Source organism: Lycorma delicatula, chromosome 1 (assembly GCF_047948215.1).
Source record: "Lycorma delicatula isolate Av1 chromosome 1, ASM4794821v1, whole genome shotgun sequence".
NCBI lineage: Eukaryota > Metazoa > Arthropoda > Insecta > Hemiptera > Fulgoridae > Lycorma > Lycorma delicatula.
Window position 1 is genome coordinate 217,460,334 of NC_134455.1, and position 20,059 is coordinate 217,480,392.

Sequence of the window (20,059 nt, forward strand, 5' to 3'; positions counted from 1 at the left end):
GTTTCCTGAAGATTACGTTTCAGATTTTCTCCTTTAATTTTTCATAATCTGAAACTTTAGTAAAATTAGTTCTGAACAAGGCCAGAAAAATTCTTTTTTCGCTAAAAACGGAAGGAGATGAGAGTCAGAGCCTATTTCAAATGTTTCAACCTATCTCGTTGTGTATTTAATAAATCGATTTCATGTATTTTATTTATTTTCTTAAATAATCTCGAGTAAACAAAAAATTGGGAATGCTGTCGATAAATACTTTATGTCAAAGGATTAAAAATTTTATCTCATAAGATAGAATCGAGGTTGGAATTACCTCACTCTTTAAGTTTCATTAAAATCGTTTCCTCTGTTCGAGTGATAGGAAACGTTATGTCCATTTTCATTAACGATACAATTTTTTATTAATCGATAAGCAATAAATATAATCGAAAGCGCCTTGCTTAAATATGTTTCCGTTTAATTGCTGACGAATCAGAAAACCGTGTATTGTGACCACTACTTATAGAAAAGTATAATTTTTTAAATAGATTTCGATAAATAATAACATTATTAGTTATTAATTTCGTCATTGTTTTATATTAGTAATTAATTATCATTTATTATAATTTTACATTTTGTAATAGTTGAGTGTCGCGGTACATATTTTCCAATGTTTATAAAGCTTAAAAACTCGCTTCATAATGATGATAAAATAACAAGGTTGTTATGTTTTATTTTCTGGTTGTTTTTCTGCTCATCTATGCGGTTTCATTACACTATTGAATTGTGTAAAAATGAAAGGAAAACTAAATAAAGAAAAATAATTACGCTTTTAGTGTTCTGCCTTTACTAGTATTATATAACATATAAAACTGGAACTCTCGATTTCCAATTCAGCTTACTTAGGAAGACGCGTTCACTACTAGATCAACCCGGTGGGTTTATTACATAGTTTGATCAAATTATTTATTACGTATTCTGTATTATTATTGCATTATGACTAAAATGCATGTAAGATCCGTTGCATTGATTACACTCGGTCGTGATGTTATTTGATTGATCAGTCCGTGATCGCCGCTATTTTAGTAAAATTTCTAAGTAGAATATCTGTAAATAGTCGAAATGTTCAGCGTCAGTATAAAAAAGTAATTCATTTGTGTAGACCTGTTTAAAGGAATTAGTTCCTTGTAAGTCTAATATTATTCTTAAAGAAAGAAATGTTTGCGATACAAGTGACGGGAAATGTATCTTGTGAAAATAAGCTGTAATTTATTGTAAATTGTAATTGTATTGTAAATTGTATTTTTTAACATTTATTTTCTTAACATCAATGAAATTTTTGGAGAATTTAATAATTTAACGACTAGGAGTAGGTTTGTTGCTTAGAAGAGGTGTTTCATCGTAAAAAATAAATATCATTCTATAATAGCACACGGAATAAAAGCAAAAAATAACCGTATTTTTTCTGTATGGAATTTATCTTTTATGGAATAATATGTATGTCGTAATAAACACATTTTGAAAGTATTTTATTTTTAACGTTACTAAGACCTTTAAAGCAAACTTGTTTATATTTTATTTTACTTACAACAAAATCTATCTGATTTTTCATTATACGTAAATATGAGTAGACATACCGTAATAAAATTGTACATTAACCGATTTACATAATTTTTATGTTGCTTTCGTATTAAATTTGACGTTTATATTTCTGTTATTTTTTTTGGCTCTTAATTATTTGGCTTATTTCTTTTAACTTGTACAAAGATACTTTTGTTTTTTATAAAAGTGAAACAAAATTAATTTCTAATAAAAAAAAACAAAAGGTTGATAGAAATGGAAGAAAAGGGTGATTGACTTTAAGTAAGTAGTTGCCGGATTGAGTGATTAGTTTTAAAATCTTGTACAAATTTAAGGAAAAACACAAATTAAGAATTTAGATTTAAAAAAGATATTTAGAAACATACTTTGTTTATAGGAAGAATTTATATACTGGTGGCCGAAGGAAATGGACAAATTTTAATCTGAAAAATGAAAACATTTAATTAATTTCATTTAAATGAAATTTAGTAAAAAAAATTGTTATAAATACAAATATAAACTACCTTATATCCGTTGCACCTTAAAAATTATATTCTTCAAATGTCCACTTCTTTCGAGTATGTGTTCTTGAAGTTTCTGCTGAAATTTCACAGAATTTTCTGCGAAATTTCAGTTGTAAAGTTTGCATTCTCTTCTTTAATTTACTTTAAAGTTTGTCAGTGCTTTGAGATTTAGTGTTATTAATCCTTTTCTTCAAAACAATCCACAAAATCACATCCACATTAATCAGGAGTCCGTGCGGCTGTGAACGTGTTCATTTCTCGAGATGACATGATTCCCAAAAAAGTGTTTTACTGCAGCAATAGAAACGTACGCAGTGTATGCTGTTGTATTGTCTTGTTGAAATAAAAGTGCCTACCAAATCATCTTGAATAATTAGTTAAAATTGTTACGATCATATTGATATATTGAGCTGCAGTGACATTTTTACGCTACTGTTTTCATTTTTAAAGAAATATATTCCTATAATAATTTGGGATGAGACTCCATACCAAGTAACTACATTTACTATGTTTAGGAATCGTTTATGAAGCCGCTGCTTTGAAATTTCTAACGTAGTATCGGAAATCTTGTTTACGTACAAAACCATTAAATAAAAACTTTGCTTCCTCTGACATGCACAAAATTTGGGAAAAGATGATCAATTTCAATCTAAGTCCTGAGGCTTCAGTTCTTGAAAAACCTGCAGTGTATGCTGGTAAAAATTAGAATATTTTGACAATATTCATCGTCAACTTGTACGCGATACCTTAAGCGATCTTGAATAATAGCAGGTCAGTCGCGTCGGACTCCAACATGTTCACAACATGTCCAGGAAACAAAACAACATAGAATGTTTTACAAATATAATAATTTCAATATCTCGATTCCCCCCCCGAGGGGAGAAGATCCCGCCTCGTAGCGTGTCCGGTCGCTACACCACCCCCTAGCCAGTAGTGGCTTTAACGGAGGACATCTTCTCGCCCTCAAACTGATTGCACACCACAGCTTTCAGTTCAGGCCCCGCAGAGATGCCACCGATGCAGATGCCCCGAGGGACATCTGCATCGGTAAAATTCACCCAGATAGTAGTTTAATAATAATTTCAACAATCGAAAGCATGCGTACTGTTATTACCTTACCGGTAGAATAGAAACCTCGGGTTTGGATCAGGCCGACCAGTCCTGAGCACAAGCCAGTGATCTAGAACCCGAGGTTTTTTCACGGAGAGCACCGCTACTTTTCAGTTAAATTCTCACCACGCAAGCGTCTATCTACTACAAAAAGCATAACAAAACACGACTCTGTTTTCTTCAATAAATCGATCAATCATCGTCTTCAATAAATTGATTCTGAACCCGAGTAACTTATTCAAATACATTAAAGAAGATTGATCCAGTATACGAGTAAATGATTCATTACATTAAAAAAGACTTGGTGGATTGTTTTGAAGAACCGATTCAACATAAACTACATTTATGAAACATCCTGTCCATCTGAAAACGTTTCGTTGGTCCATTGTACTGTATATTGCACTTCTGTAAAAACTTTAATAAACTAAATATTAAATTGCAGAGAACTCTAAAACTCAGATATTTTACAAAATAAAAATAATCAAGATCAATAAAATGAGTTAATTTCTGGGTTATCAGCTGAAAAAAAGTAATTACACCGGTGCTGCTGTTAAACAAAATTTAACTTATGTTGATTCCATCCTGTAATTAATACGATTATTTTTCCATCGATAATTAATACGATTACCATACGACTTAAAGCAAAACTTAGTAATTGGGAAGTCTGAAATTTTTAAATATATAACATTTTCGTTTATTGTGTTAGTATTGCTTGTAGTTTTCTCCATAAAAATGGTTACGGCACTTGATACATTATAAAAAATAAACATTAAATGACTGAAAGAAGTTTTTTTTAGCTGCATTATTTTTTTATTGTATTTCCTTTGCATTATTGTTGTCTTATTAATTTCTTTAAAAAATTTTACGTCAGTTGTCAAATTCAGCATGTTCCAAGAAAAATTATGTTAGTTTGATTTTTACTTTTTTAATTGGAATGTTTTTTTAGATTGTTATATTTACTGTTGTCGGGTGTTGTTAAGTTCGTATTTTATCTGTCATTTTTTATCTCTATTGTGTTTTATTCACGACCATTTATTGATTGATTATCTGGTGTAGGCCGTCTGTTTATTCTACACTAGACAGAAATGGAACGGGGAAGTCAAAGACTGTTACCAGGATATTTAGATAATCCCGTTAAATATATTTTATTTTATTTTATGCGAGATAGTGTCACGGCGTTTTGTTCTTTAAAAAGTTTCACTGCTCTCATAGCAAATGTGCTTTATATTCCTGGGAATACCAAAAATGAAATTCAATTTTTAATAATTATCTTATTTAAATTATTTCTTTAATCGGTTTGACCGTTACGGATTTGCGATGGGTGTGGAAGTATGTACGTTTATTCGTGCAGTTTTGCTTTAGTAGCTCGGAGTAGGGTTTTTACTTCCTTTCAATGGTAGCAAGTGAAATCCACGTTGATGATAAAAGTTAGAAAATTGAAAATAAAATGTGCGACGTTCAAGCTTTAAGTATGGGAACCTCAGACCGGTCACTTGTAAAATTGTGACTTTGCTGGTAATGGTGATTATTAGTAACGCGATTCCAGATTTTCGTAATACTTATTAATTCAAACGAATAAGTATTTTCAGGAGCCGAACTCATTGTTCGGACGGCCGTTCTGTATTGTAATTTTTGCATATTCGCGAACATACGAGTATATTGGGGTCTTATAAGTTATGACTGCTATATAATTTTGATACTGATGATTTTTTCTGTTTTCTCCACTTTTTTTATTTATATGTGCTTCTTTTAATAAACTCTGGTTTATAACAATTAATGACTTTTTAATAAAGTGTGTTCTTAACAAGTGGTCTACAGTAATACAATAATAATTTATTATTTTATTTTTAATTGTATTATACCACATCAATTTTCTTACAGAAATGCTTCTAGTGTTCGTTGGGTATACTGCGCGGTACATTACTGCGTTTTAGAGTTGTCAGCCCGGGATTAAATTGACTGGTCCTCCGTTTTCATTCGTGTTTGTTTCATTTCATTTTTTTGTTTTACCGGTAACTGTATTTATGGATATATCGGCTAAATTTATTTTCTTTTACCCGTATTGAAGGTTGTTTTTTTGGTAGGTAAATTAATGAAGATCGATCTGTAATGTAATTGTCGATTATCATTTGATTATGTAGGTTTGAAACGCTTAAAAGCCGTTAACTAAATTTTTATTTAAAAGTAAATGCATTTCGATTGTTAAACAGTCATCATAATTGTAACCTAATTATTTCTGAGGCGGTCATGCCAAAATCATATCGTATCTCAAAATATATATACACCAATTATTTTCGACTTAACTGTGAGCTAAAATCCTTATCACCAAAATTTGAAAACTTCAGCGACCAGCATCTTCTTTCATTCAAATTAACGTCGGTTTAATAAATAATTTAAAAAATAAGGTTTTTGCACATGAAGTTTTGTGGAAATTGTGTACCTTTTGATGTTAATGCACAGTATCCCGAGATTCTCGACAAGGATACAGTGGAGATCTTGAAGGATCGGTCGATCAACGTCTATTGATTATTGTAAATAGAGGAGTATACACTTGTAATTGGTTCATGCGTAAGGCGTAAGACAGTAAGTTGAGACCAAAGAAGTGAATGATGATTTTATCAACGAATTGATGGATGGAACAGCAGTAGATCTTCGTCCGCATTTCTAGCCAATTTTTTTTATCTATAAGAATGAAAGCTAAAAGAGAATTTGAATATTTTACACGCGTTCGGTTGAAATATATTCCTGTTTTTGTTTTCATAATATTTAAAATCGTGTTATAAAATTAAACCGGATTAAAAAAAAATATAAACTTTCTGATGAAACTGAAAGTTAGTAGATGTTGGCAAATGACTATGAGTCGACGGTTATCTGTTATCAAACTACATGTTTTCAGAAAAATATCAGTACAATTGGATCATTCTTTTTTGGCATTTGCATAACCGAAAAGGTACATGAAAATTAATCGTCTGACTCGTAATTATGCTAATATGTGTGAAACACAAACACCGATGTATCTTGTAATTTGCTGCCGAAGTTCCTGAAACAAAAACTCTCGCTATAATTAGTAGCCATGAATAAGTTTACCCGAACTCATTTACCATATGGCACTCCGATTTTGGGTTAACGTATATGCCTGTACGCGTAGCCCTTCCTGAACGATGAGATTAAAAAAAAAATTACTTTTCAGTCAGGAACAAATTTCTAACTTATACCTTATTAGTTACAACTTTTAAGTTAATTAATTAATGGTATTTCACACATTACTCATTGTAAAAAAAAAAAAAAAAAAAAAAAATGTACTCGCCAACTGTAAAAACAAAATGTGAATTAAATGATACGAAATTAAAACATTAATCTCAGTACTATCGTTAAGGAAGCAGACGTTAATGGCACACTGCTCTTAGGATTATTTAAATGCATTTGCAGTACCGGGGCGAATTTGCTGTTTTCATGACGTATTCTTCAAGCAAGCGATAATTACACTTATTAAAATCTTTAAATAGTTTAAACTTAACTTTAATAGCGGATCTCTTAATAAAAATTCAAAACATCTACTAAAGTTTAACTTAAGCGCGGGAATTAACAGCGCATTTGTATAGTATATGTTGTTTTAATATCCAGCTATTTTAATTACTTTAAATGAAGGACTTTTCCGCACTCATCCTATTGCATTTGCACTTAAAGTTATGCCGACTGTGAGAGATAGTAAAACGTAACAAAAATTACAAATATTATTTTACATTTTTGGATCATTTGTAATCGGTAATTTCTAGTTCGCCCTCAAAATTTAGTATTGCTGATGTTATATCGTACAGAATCTAATTCCGTAGTCGCAATATTTCTATTACGTCTGCATATTGCTTATACTGTATGTATTTTGTTCGCTTAATATGTTTCATGTCCGTTTTATGTCGTTCTCTTTCGTATTAACTGAATACATTGGCGTACGAGTGTAGCCGGCTGAATTAATTGTGTAGTGAAAGCGAAGGGGGCGATGTAACGAGAGAGAAAGGAAACTACAATAGCTGTATTTTTCAGACGTTAAATTTTATTGATAGTTTTATTTGAGTTGTTACGTGTTTTATTATAACATTTGATATGCAAAACATATGCTATAAAAACGGTTTAGGACGGTTTTTATTACTTGGTAACTACTCTCTATACTAGACTTATTTTCTACAATTCCCATTGAAGAGGTATTCACAAAATTCTTTATTTTATTGTAATAAATTGCTGTTCAACTCGCTTGAACATCACAATTAGGGTTTTGATGCCCAACGCATTGTGCAAATAACATACTACTCGTGCGCGCATACACATACACACACAATCGCCTCCCTTTTCGCTCTCTTTCTTTCTCTTACGTTATTCGTACAATTAAAAATAAGAGATAAGCAAAATAAATAAGCTTTGGGTTACACGTAGGTTATCCTGATCTCTTATTATTTTACTACATCAAGTTATACTGCTCTGCCATTGCTCTATAGCAATACAGACAAATACAAATAAAGACCAGACAAATAAAAAAGAGATTTGAACTATGATTTATGTTTACGAAAAGCGACTTTACTGTAGTCAGGCTTATTTTACAGACCTATTATTTTAGAGTTTTCCAGTAGTTTTTATGAAAATCTTTCTTGCCTTCGTAACTCTTTTTCCATCTCGTTTTTGAAAAAATACCTACTTAACACAACAGTGTCGCTAATACACAGAATTTAGTCCAAAAACGATTTTCACACCTTTATTAAGAATCTAAATAACATTATATTAAATATCCGCTAAATTGGCGCATACCGTCGGAAAAATGTTAAAAATAATTAAACGATAGTCGAATTAAAAGAATTCGACTATCGTTTAATAATTTTGTTAAAGACTATTTTTTTACATAATCTGTTAACGAAGGTGCTGGAATTCCTTTTATAATTTATTTTTAGAAAATAAGCGAAAAATGGTACAGTTTTTATGGTAATTTACATTTTTTCGTAGGGGTTGTTTCTGTATTAAATAAAATTGAAAAACCCGCTATTAACACAGGAAAAAAACAAGATCTAATACGGTGTAAAAATTATTTTTTTCAACGGTTTTCTTATGCTCGAAATCCTGTGTAGGTCAAACTGAGTAATCGAAATTTGAAACACTTCCCGTTATCCAATCAAGATGAAATTTTGCACACAGCTTTGGTTCTGATGACAATATAATATAGTATATTTAGTATCGTTCTAAATCCGATATAACGGACATTGTGAAAACATATTCCTTTACAAAAACGATTTTGTTACGATATCAAAATGGGTTTATTACTATAACCTATCGTTACTGATTGTTACTGTAAGTTATCTAATTTTGTTATGACGATAAACCGATTTGTTTTCGTAAGTAAATGAATTTTGTTACTATAACAAAATCATTTGTCATCCCGTCTTTTGTTATTTTAACAAAATCATTTTTTGTAAAGAAGAAATTCGATGAATTTTGAAAGTTTGCTACAAAAAAGGAAGAAGGCTGCTAAAAGAATTGTGATGTTTATACATAAGAAACAGTATCACAATTGGTTCAAGTCTGGAAATTTTAACATCATCGATGATGCATCTCGCTCTGGTCGGCTGATGACTGAAAATGACGATATAATCGTGAAAAAAACTGAGCAAAACCGGCACATTAGCAGTTGTAATATCCGTAACAGTAGTGGCTCACGTACCGGCACTGTGAAACTGCAGCACCTCTTATTTCCACTTGATATTATCGGTAACATTTAATATAATGAGCCCTTTTTTCTTTAATTATTTCTTTATGCTTGTACAATATATAATCCTTAAGCTTAATTTCATTAGCCATCCCCCAGTTTATGAAGATACAACAATTTTGTATGTAACTGTTGCGCTTCACAGTTCCAGCGGCGTGGTGTTTGGCTGTTGTGCGAATGCGCACATAGGAAGCTGCACGCGAGACTGCGAGGGGGAGAGAGCACTGTCGCTCCCGCAGTGCTAACACTGGCGTGCTGGTGTAAGGTAGTTTTTTTTTACTCCGCGTGTGTATGGAACGTTCCTTGTTCGTCTCCTTTTTTAGTTTAGTCGGTGGAAGGAATGTGAAAATAGTTTAGTTGTTTTTTCAGTAGTGATCAAAAGATGGCGGAAAGCAAGGACTGTTTGATTGCCAAATCTGTCCAAAAACACGCCGGAGGGGCGAAAGAGAAGGTAATTAGTAAAAACTAATTATGGATTTGTGTACGTAGAAATTTAAATTAAGCACCATTGGCTAATAGTGTTTTTAAGCGGACATTTTATTAAGTTATTATCTAATAATACTAAAAAATATTATCTATATTGACATTTTATTATTTATTCGGTTAAACCGAATACTGTTTTTAAGCTCAGTGTGCTTAAAAACCGTGTACGGTATTCTTGAATGTGATAAAATGTAGAATTAGATTATTATCCTGCTTCCAGCTGTTCTATTTGATTCATTTTTTATGCGGTTCTTTTATTTTACAGAAAACTTTAACCATGGCCTTCAAAAGGCCCGGAAAAAAATTTCCTGGAGCAATACTCCCACTAATTTTAGCTACAGACCGCCACTGATCCGTAAGGAACTAAACAGCGACCAAAAACAGTTTAAACATATACGTCGTAAGTCAGGTTCGCTCGCTTGATGGTTTAAGGATTAAAGAATTTCACAATACGAAGCTTACTGAGGAAAACCGTGTAATAACGCAGCGCCAATAGAGTTACATAGAATGAGAAGAAATTATAAACGAATGTGAATGAATTGATGGCATATGAATAAACAAGTGCGGGCGGGAGACTAAAATATAAAAAATAAATAAATTTAAAAAAATTGTAAAACAATGGTTTTCTTTTAAAACGAAATTGGCTCTAAAAAGTAGAAAATAATTTTTCAGCGATTTTAAGATAATCAAATAATTTTCAACATTTATAAAATCTAAGTCATTGTGCGCTCATAAAACATTACTGAAGAATTCGAATGGGCATTCTGTGAGAATCAATAAAGGTAAAAAGGTAAATAAATGGTAAAAATGGCATAAATTAAAATGATTAGACAAAGTAATATTTTATGAGCGCACAATGGTTTTCTTTTTTCAAATGTTGAAAATTATTTTGATTACCTTATAATCACTGAAAAATAATTCGTTTTAATTATCGGTAAGGTATAAAAGACACTATATTCCAATGTAACAACTATTGTTTACGGAAAATGCTTGACAAACTAGCGGGTAATAAGTGTTATTAGTAAAATTTAAAACGGAATCAAAATTTTAAGTTCATTTTTCTTATTCCTAAAAGCTTCAATCAAATCTTGCAGCTTCTCCGTAGTATCTCTTTTTTTCCTGACTTTCACAGGAGGTAGGCGTATGTGATTCTTATTTAAATATACATATGAAATCGAATAACCCCTTCGAAAGTTTACACAACTTCACAAATTACACCGATACTAAAATACAAATTGATACTAAAACGTTCACCGTTTTAAATTAAGTCGGTTAGAAAATGTTTGATTTTGTTCAAGCTCTCAGCATTTTTTTTTTTTTAGTTCTGTTTCTTATCTGAATATAATAAGTAAAAATATATTTGGGTATAAAATTTTAGTTGAAACGTGAAAAAAACTGGATTTAAGTAATTCCAGATTTTTGAAATCTGATTTTTAATGGTAAATTTTGAGGTATTCTTGATTTTGTCTTGTAACTGTTTCTATTCGAGTTGAGAGATATGTCTTTAGCAGAAGCATATTTCTAAGGAAAAGGACGAGGGATCGGCGTCTATGCTTATGTGTTGCGTATCGAGCGTTTGATTGATAGCACAACATTACAAGTAAATCTGGAAAATCTTGAGAGTTTCATACCAGTACGATGTTCCTATTCTGTCTTGCTTCATCGAGAGCGATAGTCTTTTCCTTTTTTATCGGGTTTTTACTTGAATTTTATTCTCATTGTCATTCATATTTTTTCTTTTTGAAGGATTGAGACGGTGATAAAGATCAGAGGAAAGATTTAAAGAAAGAGCTGTCGATAGGTCGGTGGGTCGAACCGTTGTACGTAGGTAGGCCGACCACCCGGTCGGAATTGATTTTATAGTGACGTCATCTGTAGTTCAGGGTTGTTTCATTCACTACTTTTCAGGCTAACATCTGAGAGAGGAAAATTCTCTGATGTAGGGAATTTTTTTCGTTGTCATTTTTTATTTGTTTCGTATGTTACAGAATACAATGTGCGATGCATTAATTTTTTCAGCTTACGTACTCTATTATATAAAATACTCTGTTTAATCATCTATATGTTGTCGTTTCGTGTTTTAAATTGTTTAATTTATAGTACGAAAAGAACCGCACTCGAAAACGATTTTGTATTAAATATTTATTTATTTACGTTATTACATTTAAGGAATTTTGAATTTATGCGTAAAACAAACGATTATAAAATTTTGTGTGGAGTTAGTAATAAACAGACGCACTGCACAAGTAAATAATTTAGATATGCGTGTTACAGGTTAATCAATTCATGTAAATTTAAGAGAAGTTAATCAATTCTGTTGATTTTTGTGTTTGAATATTTTTTTATTATACCGAGTATGATTTAAAACCGAATTACATGTTTGAATGAGAATTAACCCGCGTAACGTAAAATAAACTTTCTAAATAATATAACCGATTTAAAAAGCAACAAAAAAACAAAAAAAAACAGTTGTTTTTAATTTGTACAAAAGTTTTCAATTTGTCTTTAATTTTTAACTTTTATAAGTCGGAGCCATTAAAAAAAACTACGGACGACTTACTAACCTGTAATATGTCAGTTGTTTTAAGTCAGTTTTAATTTAAAAAAAAAAAATATTTTACAGTTTCTAGCCTTGATAAAAATTAAAAAAAATTAAGAGATTATTGTTGAGTCCGGGCAAGGATATCCGGTATGCAGAATGTTTATCATTGTTTACCTTAAGCTTTCCTTTCAATTATATAAGATTTTCCCGCGAAAATAATTTGATATCGAAATATCAAAACGATATCGAGGTAAATCGCATTATAACGATCCAAAACAAAGCTATGATGACGACAAAAAAGTTTACGCAGACGACGTAATTTTTCATTAAAATGTTGTTTTATTTGACAAAGTTATGTGCAAAACTTATATTGGGTATTAGGTGAGGAACTTCACTACAAAAGATTTAAAAAAATTTCTCCAAAGAAAAAAGAACTAGTCGAATTGAGACGATTATTTATTTTTTATCCTGTTAAAAATTTTAATTCGCTAAATATACTTATTGAATGAAATATTTAATCCAAATTATGATTTTAGAATAATTTTGTTACATATTAATCGAATAAATTTCAGACATGTATCTTATTAGTTTTACCGTAATACTCTATCTTTTAGTACTATAATGTATAAGTAATACTACAACATATTACCTGAATTATTATTTATTATTATTATTTTTATGTAATATGGTTTATAACCATGTATTACAGTTACAGCATTGTATTCTGACCGACTAGCTCTCCTGTAAGTTAGTTGTTTTGGCGATTTGGGAAGTCGTTTAAAAAACTCCAGTAGTTTCTACAGTGATAAACAGATTCTATAGATAATTAATTATACTAAATCATCATATTTATCGGCCTATTACCTAGAGCGTTTAGATGAAAGCGCTGGTAATTTTTTATAATTAACTATTTATTTTAGATAATTAATTATACTAAATCATCATATTTATCGGCCTATTACCTAGAGCGTTTAGATGAAAGCGCTGGTAATTTTTTATTATTAACTCGCTAAAATCAAACTTATTTAATTTTAACTAAAGGATGTTTTGAATGCAGTGAAAAATAAGCCGTACGTTATGTCTAAGCAGTGTTTGAATAGATCTCCCACCGGGTTGGTCTAGTGGTTAACGCGTCTTCCCAAATCAGCTGATTTCTGAGTCGAGAGTTACAGCGTTCAAGTCCTAGTAAAGCCAGTTATTTTTACACGGATTTGAATACTAGATCGTGGATACCGGTGTACTTTGGTGGTTGGGTTTCAATTAACCATACATCTCAGGATTGATCGAACTGAGAATGTACAAGACTACACTTCATTTACACTCATACATATCATCCTCATTCATCCTCTGAAGAATTATCTAAACGGTAGTTACCGGAGACTAAACAGGAAAAAGAAAGAAAGAAAGAAAGTGTTTGAATAGATTTCTTGTAAAGCGTAAACAGAAGATCTTTAGGAACGTTACTCACCCTAACAAAGAGACATCGCCACATCAATTGGATTTGATTAGCGACAAGGTTCTGTAATTTTTTACTTACAGTTTCATTTGTCTCTTACGATTAAAAAATCTGAAGATATAGCGGGCGGCGTACAGCTGTCCACATTGCGTACGAGAGAGATAACTGATAGGACGGGTGGAACAGTTAGTTCCTTTACACCATCTCGTATAGCTCGGTATACTTACATAGTATGCAGTACATTCATAGATGTTACAACTTATATCTTTATTTATTTAAATATACTAATTATAAATGCTTTATGTTTACGAACTATTAGTGTGTACGTAGTCTAAACATATCGTAATTACTTTATAAATTTCAAAACATTAAATTAGGTCATCTTACACATGACTAATTTTACATATTTGAGTTCAGTCTTGAGAGAGTATTCAGCATACTTGCGCAATAATTTCACGTTCCTGTTTTGTTTAAACCATACAGTGAATGTATAGGCGTAGTGAATGTGTTAAATTTGGTGTCTGTCGCGAGTGTTTAGTTTAAACTGTATGTTCTTTAAAATTAAATTACGGTATTTGTTATCCAATAATCATGGAAGACGTTCATTTTGTTTCAATTGGAAGTAAAGTCGTGCGTCATAGTCAGAGTAGGGAAATCGTTTGGGATACTAGAACGTGGATACGGGTGTCCTTTGGTGGTTGGGTTTCAATTAACCACATCACAGAAATTGTCGACCTGAGACTGTACAAAACTACTCTTCACTTACACTCATACATATCATCCTCTGAAGTAATACCTTACGGTGATTCCCGAATGATAAACAGAAAAAAGAAGGAAAATCGTTTGGAGAGTACGTAACTTAATGAAAAAAGAGGCGTCAACAAATGTTCCAACGATCCCACTGACAAAAGTTCGAGATCGGGCTGATGAAGCCACTGGCGTTTCGACCCGACTGATTACGAGAATTAAAAATGAATTTGAAAAAATAATTGTTTGCAGTTCGTCATCTACAAGTTCGGATAATCAAGTGTTTCATAATACTTTTTCTCAGTCGTTCGTAACCCCTAACAAGCGCCGGCAAAAATCATGGCCAATAATTGGACTGGACGATTTTGATAAATGTATTGTTCGGAAATTGGTGTATAACTTTCACATAACAGAAAATCGTCTTCCAACACCCGAATTATTGCGCGCAGCACTAAAAGACAGAATTGACTTTAACGGTAGTGAAAAGAGTTTTCGAATTATATTAAAAGATTTCGGTTTTAAGTGGCGAAAGACCCAAGATTCTGTATTCGTTCTGTATTGGTGGAAAGGAGTGACATAAAGTAAAAAAAAGATAAAGAATTTGCAGGCCATAACATATTACAGAGAATCCGGCCGTAACATTATTTACACGGACGAAATTTACGTCCTTAGTAATGATGTTTCTGGCAAGTCCTGGGTATACTGCTCAGGAAAATTCCTTTGACAACCGATCCTTAAGGGAGAGCGTTTGATCGTTATCCATGCTGGAGGAGAAAGAGGATTTATTCCTAATGTTTTCACTATGTGGCAGGCTAGTCACAGTTCAGGAGATTACCACCACCAAAGGAACATGAGTAATTATATGAAATGGATCGGTGAAAAAGTTTTACCTAACCTTCCTAAAGAACCAAAAAGTATTCTCGTAATTGATAATGCCTCTTATCATAACATTATAACTGAAAAGACACCGATATCAAACAGCACCAAAAATGAAATGATATCTTGGCTTAAACAAAAAAGAATAGGATTCTGTGAGATCTTCCTTAAACCGCAATTATATGAAGTAATAAAGTCAAACAAACGAGATTCTCGAGCGTGAGATTCTCGCGCTACCTTTTGGATGACATGTTAGAAAAAGAAGGCCATAATGTATGTATTACGTCTGCCTTCACATCATCCACATTTAAACCCAATATAAATTATATAGGCAAACATGATAAAAATATACATTCGCAATCGAAATACGGAAATAATATTGAAAGAGTGAAAAGTCTGTTTGAGGAACAAACCAATTTAATGGGACCAGAAGACGTGAGTACTGAAATGTGATCACCTGATAAACAGCTAAATTGAATTTCGACCGCGAGAGCCTTTAATAGATAATGCTTTAGAATCCTTTACAATTAGAGATAGTGATAGTGAAATTTATAGTCTAGTAGTAACATCCGTCAAAACCACTTAATGATTCGAATTTCATAATGATTAGGTGGTTCAGTAATGATTAAATGATGATTTGAATCACTTGATGATTATTGAAATGGAATCTGATGTGTCATACATGCATAGTAATTAAATTAAAGTAACGGTAATAAGCTATTTATGTTAGTAATACTAATTACATTAATAAATTGCAAAAACACAAGTTGTGTTGTTTAAATTTAAAAAACAGCAATTAAGTTAGTATAAGATATTTTCAGGATGGTTAATAGCACGGTAAGCCAGCCGTCACCGTATGTGCACAGCAATACGCCGCCCTCTATACGAGTAGGTTGAAAAAAGATACAGGTTTGGATTTGTACGCTTTTTTTCCCCTACATCCCTGGGCCGGACATCCAGTTAAGTATACTCGGCCCAGGGACGTTTCTTTGACTCTAAGGCGCCGGTTTTACACCCGGTACGGCAGATCAACCGTCCCGGTACAGATCTTTTGTTTGCCTGCCTCTAATTCCCACCAAGGGGGACCAAGCCCGGCTATGCCGTTACCAACCCCCCCCCCCCCCCCAACAGTAACTGGGTCTCGGTCTTTATGCCTTTTCACCTCTAACCGGCGTGACCAGCACAGGGGGCGCACGCACCCCCAGAACCAGCCCCGCCGGCCGGGTCTAGGTCTTTTCTTTCCCCGCGATTTCTCCCCTGGAGTCCCCGTCCCCTCATTGAAACCCGCACACCAAGGCATGCAGGCTCTCAGAGACGGGGCTGTCCACCCTTCCCTATCACCGAATACGCCCACGGTTTCCCCGTCTTGACTCCTCTTCTTTGGTTCGAAGAACTGTGCTAGCAAAGTTTTTGAAAACATTCCGATTTTGCTCGTTGACTAGCGCCCACTCAATTATATTGTTAGCATCCAAATTGTTGTCTACAATAAATTGTCTATATTGTCCCCACCTCCAGCAGTCAAACACCGTGTGATTCACATCGTCCATCTCCTGGCAGTAGTCGCAATAAGGTGTATCTCTTCTGCCAAATCTTTTAAGGTAGTGTCCAAAACACCCATGACCGGACATAAGTTGTGTAATATAAAAATTTACTTCACCATGTTGGCGGTCCAACCAAGCATCCAGATTGTGTATGAGCCTTCTGGTCCAGGCCGCCACATTGGCCCACGCCAACCTTCCACCACTGTGTGGTCATTGCTTCAGTCTCAGTCCTACTGTGCCCTTCCACTCTTAGTTTCCTACTTCTGACCTGCAGGTCTATCGGCGGAACCGACGCCAAAACACATGATGCCTCATATGACAATGTTCTATAGCCAGCCACCACTCCTAGTAATGACGTTCGATGCATACTTCTTAGCTTCTCTTTGTTCCTTTGCACTCTAATTGCCTCTGCCCAGACAGGCGCCTAAACACCACTGCAGATGTTATCAGCCTCCTTTTAGATGCCGCCGGTACTATATGCTTTGTAAATAACCTTCTTATAGCTTTGATAGTAGGTACAACTCTCTTGCACACCTTATCGATGTGCCCTGCAAACTTGAGGCTCTTATCTATGGTTACTCCAAGGTATTTAGTGCTGCTGACCTCTGTTATATACTCTTCACGGATCGCAACTCGAACGCTATGAAGTCTTCTTCTGCCCGTGAAGAGGATACACCTGCTTTTGGCCGGAGACACCTCCATGTTGTTGCTAGTAAGCCATGCATCTATAAGCTGTAGAGAGCGGTTTGCCTTGTTCTCCACATCATCCAACTCTTTGTCTTTCACAAGTATTGCAATATTATCGGCGTAGGTAACCACGTCGACTCCTCCCGGATACGGTAACCGTAGCACTTGATCATAGAAAATGTTCCACAACAGAGGCCCTAAAACGGACCCCTGCGGGACACCTCCAAAGACTTGAAATTTCTCCACTCCTTCCACTGTACGGACCTCCGTCCATCTCTGTGCCAGATAGTTGTCTACCTGGTTCAATAAGTAGTCGCTTATGTTCATTTGTCCAAGCGCTGTTATGATGGCCTCCCACGGCACCGACCCGAACGCATTTTTTATGTCCAGTTGGATCATCAGCGGGATCTTTCTGGTCCTCCAGGTTCCCCTCTGTGCCTCCGCAGCCCAGTTAACCACCTTATTAATAGCGTCCATGGTCGAACAGCCCTTACGAAACCCGTATTGCTCAGGATGCAGACTTCCGCTTTGATCCAGTTCAGCTTGAATCCTAACCTCAACAAGTCTTTCAGCAGCCTTGCCCATGTTATTTAGAAGACTAATAGGGCGGTACTCGCAGGTACCAGGGTTTGTGCCAGGTTTTGGCAGGAATACTGTTCTCTAGCCTCTTTCCAACATTGGGGGAATGTGCGGTGCTGTATTCCGTGACTCAAAACGTCCGTAATCTCCCATGGGACCCTTCATGCGAGGCCTTTGATGATCGCAGCCGGGATCCCATCTGGGCCCGGACTCTTCTTGTTATTAAGTTTATCAATAGCAGCCATCACTTCGTCCTGTGCGAACCTGCCACGTTCGCACAGTACTACCTCCTGTCTCATCACCTCCTCCCGCGGGAAGAGCACAGACATCTGACGTGTTGCTTCCTCTCTACTCAGCACAGGTACTCTTCTTCCCAGCCGTTTCATTATGATTTGAAAGGCTCGCCCCCACGGGTCAGCGTCAAGCTCACCGCACAATTCCCTCCACTTTGACCTCTTGGCGTTTTTGGTCAAAAAATTCAGCCTTTTCCGAGCCTCCCTATAGGCTTCCATGGCCAGTTCACGATGGGCCTCGGGTCCTGGTCTTGCCCTCAGTCGCTGAGCCGATTTGTACGCTTGTGTTTTTAGATTGAAACGCCTGACCGATCGGTGCTAGTTGTTTTAAATTTACGGTTGTAGATTTATGTTTTTCGTTGAAAATTTAAATTTGCCATTATGTCGAAAAAGATAGCATCTCGTTTGCAGCATTTACGGTTTTAGTCTTCGTTGATATCTCGATTATTACATTTTATTGTCTTATCCGTATTATTTCTTGATGAACTCGCTTAGTTATAGTGCTGACATTTCAAAAAAAAAAAAAATTACCTATAGTCATCTAGGCACATAAAAGACCGATCGGTAATCGCATAAGCCATACCAGAAGCGGATGAAGAGCTTCTACACAACCTCTCCTTTTTAAAAACTTACAGTAAGACAAAATAACCCAGCAATTGCGACTCCTCCGGAAAAGGGGACGCATTGCTCCCTCCTTATAGCTAGTGCCCCGTTGTGGCGTATTCCTGCTAGCCTATTAAGAGTTAGCACCGAAAGGACTTCAGTGGACGGTCTGAAGGGGAATTACGTCGGGAGGACAGGCTTTATAAGCCTAGCCTTCCGCGGTCGGCCCATGAAATGGGTTCGATAACGCTGGTTCAACAACGGATTGGAATGCAATTAAATCCGTCTTAAATTCACTAAAATAATAATACAAAACTTGAAAAATTAGATCCGAGATATAAAATAACCCTTTTAAAAAACCAAGCCCGATTAGAATCATCCAGCAGCAAGGGACTCTGTCCAGGTTCTGCGATAAAGTAGGGAGTAATAAACTCCTGCCAACTTTGCATTCCTAATCGCATAATTCCAAAGGTAACGTTAAATTAACGCGTTGCTTTGTTTATCAGTTTGAAGTTTTATGGTAACTTATTTTACTCTGTTACTAGTGTTTATTTCTTGTGACATAAGTAAGTAATTTTATTACCTTTAAATAATTCAACGGTTTTTTTTTGTTTTATGAAACCGCATTTCATAACGATCGAGTTGATTAATGAAGAGCGATATCGGATTAATTTTATTGGCGGTAGGGCTGTATATTGTTTACATTTTCTGAATGTTTCACTTTCCGGTTTATTGAAAATTGTCAATAGAATGGCACGAAATAGTAAATAAAAGATTGATTTTTTTTAAGCCTTGGATGTTTTTAAAAATTTGCACTCGTTATTTTCCTTACTTATTTATTCCTTATTTATAACTTACTTTATCTTCTCTTATTTTGCAATCCGTTAGAAATGTTAAATGCAAAATAACTTCCTTAATGTTATTTATTAACCTCATTGATTTCGTTATCAGTACGGTGCTGTGGATGTAATGTTTAAAAATAAATGTATATTTTTATTCATATAATATAAAGTTGTATCTTTTTCTGTGAAGTATCACTTCATTGACCGAAACAAATGATATGATGTTTACTCCGAGCTCAAATTTTTTTTATCTTTTTAACATGTGGTAACGGTAAAATGATTGAATACACATGTAGAAGTAAAATATTATCACGATCCTCTTGGTACAATAGGTTATATAATTTTAAAATTCATTTTGACTCGATGCTACTTTCTTATTCATACTGTAAAGGAAGCTTTGTAATCTTATTTCTAAATACTTGGTAAAACTTTTATCTCTGAGTTTTGTCAAAATTTGGTTATAGGCCGATCCTCAG

At 34.1% G+C, this 20,059-nt stretch overlaps 1 protein-coding gene across 5 annotated transcripts in view; it reads left to right on the forward strand.

The window, feature by feature from the left end:
- The window catches only part of RhoBTB (Rho-related BTB domain containing), a 276,592-nt gene that overhangs the window by 27,802 nt on the left and 228,731 nt on the right, over positions 1 to 20,059 (forward strand). The gene's annotated exons all lie outside the window — the stretch shown is intronic.